The sequence below is a fragment of the Alexandromys fortis genome, unplaced genomic scaffold, assembly GCF_014885135.2.
Source record: "Alexandromys fortis isolate MF-2015 unplaced genomic scaffold, M_Fortis_MF-2015_v1.1 scaffold_351, whole genome shotgun sequence".
Classification (NCBI taxonomy): Eukaryota; Metazoa; Chordata; class Mammalia; order Rodentia; family Cricetidae; genus Alexandromys; species Alexandromys fortis.
The window spans coordinates 266,931-270,618 of NW_026068251.1; positions in this window are offsets into that span (position 1 = coordinate 266,931).

The following is a 3,688-nucleotide window of genomic DNA, read 5'->3' on the forward strand; positions in this document are numbered from 1 at the left end:
TTTACTAATCCTGCTTCCTCAGTAAGCATTGCTTGGCCCTATCCCAAGGATCCTGCGATGACGTCTCCATCCTGTTGACCCACCTGTCTGGGTTAGGTATAAAACCCCCATGGTGATGTATAATAAAGAGCTTCTGATTCTGCAACATCCAGAGTGCGTGATTCATTAATCCTGACGCCAGCATCGTTATTAATTATTAATGATGTCAGCATTCATTAATTGGACTCAGAATCCAGGCTGCGCTTGACAAAAGGTCAGAGGGTCAGAATTTAACTTCTATTTCTTCAAGAATGTTTCTGCCTCAAAGGTCCCTTCGAGACTTAGGTCAGAGAGTTCTGCTCTCTCAAGGTTATTGACGACAGGTGTGATTAATATCCAGACCTTGTATTTCAGGAATAGAGAAGAGATACTTTTCTACTTCAAACAAAAGTCTAAGGATCCAACTAAGCTTCTAGTTCCTTTAAGGAGATACCATTGGATTCCACACAGGCAGTGGTTTGCCTACAGAATGTTTTGGTCCAGGGTGTGAGTTTGACTTGTTTTTGACTTGTTTTGTTTTATCAACACGAAGTTAACTGTGGATGTAGCCCAGGAACTTCAACTGGTACATTCAAATCCTTGTATCCTGTTAAAGCAGTTTTTTGTTGTTGTTGGTTTTTTTTTTTTTTTTAATCTTACTCCTACCTCTTGGGGTTGGGGGCATTTTAACCAATTGGAAATTAAATGTGGGCAGATTGGTTTTACACACATGTACATACAGTTGGCACTAAGTGGACTTAGCCACTTAAGAAAACAAAAAAGAGCCTGGTGGTGGTGGCACAGACCTTTAATCCCAGCACTTGGGAGACAGAGGCAGCGGATCTCTGGGAGTTCAAGGCTAGCCTAGTCTAGAGCTAGTTCCAGGACAGCTAGGGATATTACACAGGGAATCCCTACCTCGAGGAAAAATGAACAACAAAAACAGAAAGAGAGAAAGAGAGAAAGAGAGAAAGAAAGAAAGAAAGAAAGAAAGAAAGAAAGAAAGAAAGAAAGAAAGAAAGAAAGAAAGAAAGAAAGAAGGAAGGAAGGAAGGAAGGAAGGAAGGAAGGAAGGAAGGAAGGAAGGAAGGAAGGAGGGAAGGGAAGAGAAGAGAACATGAGGATGTGAAGGACTAGTATGATTGTGGGGAGAGTTAGGAAGGAACTGGAGTGTGTCTATCAAAATGTATGGCACACAAATATGAAATTTTCAAACAATAGATTCAACTTTAAAATACTCAGACATATGTTTAACTGTAAAGGAAAAGCCTCTGTGTTCTGGTGGAGTTGGCCAGTATTAGAAAGAAAAGTACTACCTGAAAAAAACCTTATTGTTTGTAAGTAAGATATCCATAACTGTGAATTAGGAATCTAATTTCACTGCCAAGTAATTTCTGTTAAATTCATCTTAAAGCCTCAGACATGAAATATAAACTTGGACAAGATTATGCAAAATCATATATGGCTTACATGCTATGGAAAGATTTTGAATGAGTCTCCAGCATTTTACCTTGCAAATAAGCCTTGCAAATTACCCAGCATTCCTCATTCGTTAAACTAAGGTGTTAGAACTTCAGGCAGGAGGCTAGATTACATTTACTCATTGAATTTCAATGTAAAACTATTAAACACGGATTTTATTTATTAAATTACCCAACACAGGGTTGTAGAAAATTCAAAAATACAGGCAGTTTTACAAAAAAAAATGAAATTACAATGGGAGGGTGTTACTTTACTAAGAGATGGAAACTTATAGCTGGTATTCACCATTTTCAAAGAAGGCAAACGCAAACGTGTGAATTTCTTGGTGTATGATGCACACCGTTCAACACGACTATACATTCTCTAAGATTAGATTTTGTTTTCCTCTGATATCTTTATTTTTCCACATACATTTCATTGAGGACATCACTAATTCCATGGATTTGCTAATTTTTTTTTTTAGGGATCTGTAAAATATGTTTTTAAGAAGCCCCTACTTCTGGCTATGTTAGGCTAGCCGTTTTCTCTTCCTATTGCCCAGGATACTTACCTGTATCCTCCTCCTCCTGCAAAATAAATTTCATCTCCATTTGTGTTACAGTAATGAAGTTTGCTTAGGCTACTAATTCTCCATGGGACAAAAACACACAGTTACATTTCCAGGAGGTACAGGCAGCAAGTGCCAGGGAATGTACCTTTAGGCTGCTATCAGATCTTGCCCCTACACAAAGAAAACTGAACTCCAGGAGAGTCAATCACTTCAACCAACATGTGTTACAAATAAAGAGCAAGAATAACTGTGGAAACCAAAGGGATTCCAAGACAGGATTCTGCTTGGGTGGCAAAGGCTGTTTTAACTAGGGAACCATTAATGAGCAGTCAGGGCAAAGAGGGCAAAAACGGAGGGGTCTTCATAGGCACACAATGACAGAATTCTCCCCAGCACCGGAACTACTGTAGTTACCAAAAGGTCATCAAGAAGAGGGGCCTTGATCTGCAGGAAGAAGAGCTTTGAGCCAGGGACCCTCTGAACTTGCCCTCAGGAATCTGTCTGTCCATTTGACTTGGGTCCACAGATGGTTAGTGATCAGTATCTAAGTATCTAACTTCCTTGACACCTGTCTCAGGCTCATCAGCCCTGATAAGGAACAACTGATACAAATGATCATAAAACCACCTGTAAGCAAGACAGCATGGATGTATCCCAGTTTAAACAAACCACCGTGTTTACATTTCAGCAAATTCCAATACTATTATTGCCAAATGTCAGTAAGAATTATTCAAATAGAAACACCCTTGTCCATTCAAAAACAGGACATGTTCACTTACTCATTTGGTTTTCTTCTTTGTAATATGCTTGTTTGTCTAATGGATATTGTGTCTCAGTGTTTCTATATGAATTACTGTGCTTTTCAGTTGGAGTAACTTTCTTTTTATTTTTTAGTTTTATGTATTGAATAACTTTCCAACTTTCTTGAGTACTGAAAAATTACTTTCATGAACATTCTTTGGGATTTCCGAGCTGTGCATGAGCATGGACATGTGTCATACACATAGGCCACGTCTCTACTGTTTGTTTCTCGTGCTCTTGCTATTTGTAGGGTTTGACTCCAGAATGACTATTTTGAAGGAGAATAAAAGATAAGTCTTTATTAAAGGAGGTTTTTTTTTTTTGGTTTTCCCTTCAAGATGAATTTTCAGATGTGTTTATACTAGGTAAAAACTTTGACAAATTAAATACAGTTTTTGAGGTCTCTAGCAATTACAAGACATGAAATTCCTACTGTACAAGACATGAGGATTTCACAACAGTAAACACTCAAGTAATTTCTTGTAGGTGGAGAGTGCTCATTCATTCCAGGCCACTCAGACCAGAAATAATCACTCAGAAACTCTATTAATTCAAACACTGCTTGGCTTATTAGCTCAGGCTTCTTATCAACTAACTCTCACATCTTAAATTAAACCATTTCTATTACCATGAAGTAGAAAACTACCAGTAAAGTTCTGGAGCCTGTCTCCTTTGGCAGCTGCATGGCATCTCCCTGACTCCACCTTCTTTTCTTCTCTATCTCTGCATGGAATTCCTGCCTTACTCTATTCTGCCTGCCACAGGCCCAAAGCAGCTTCTTTGTTAACCAATGGTAATAAAACATATTCACAGCATAGAGGGGCATCCCACATCACCT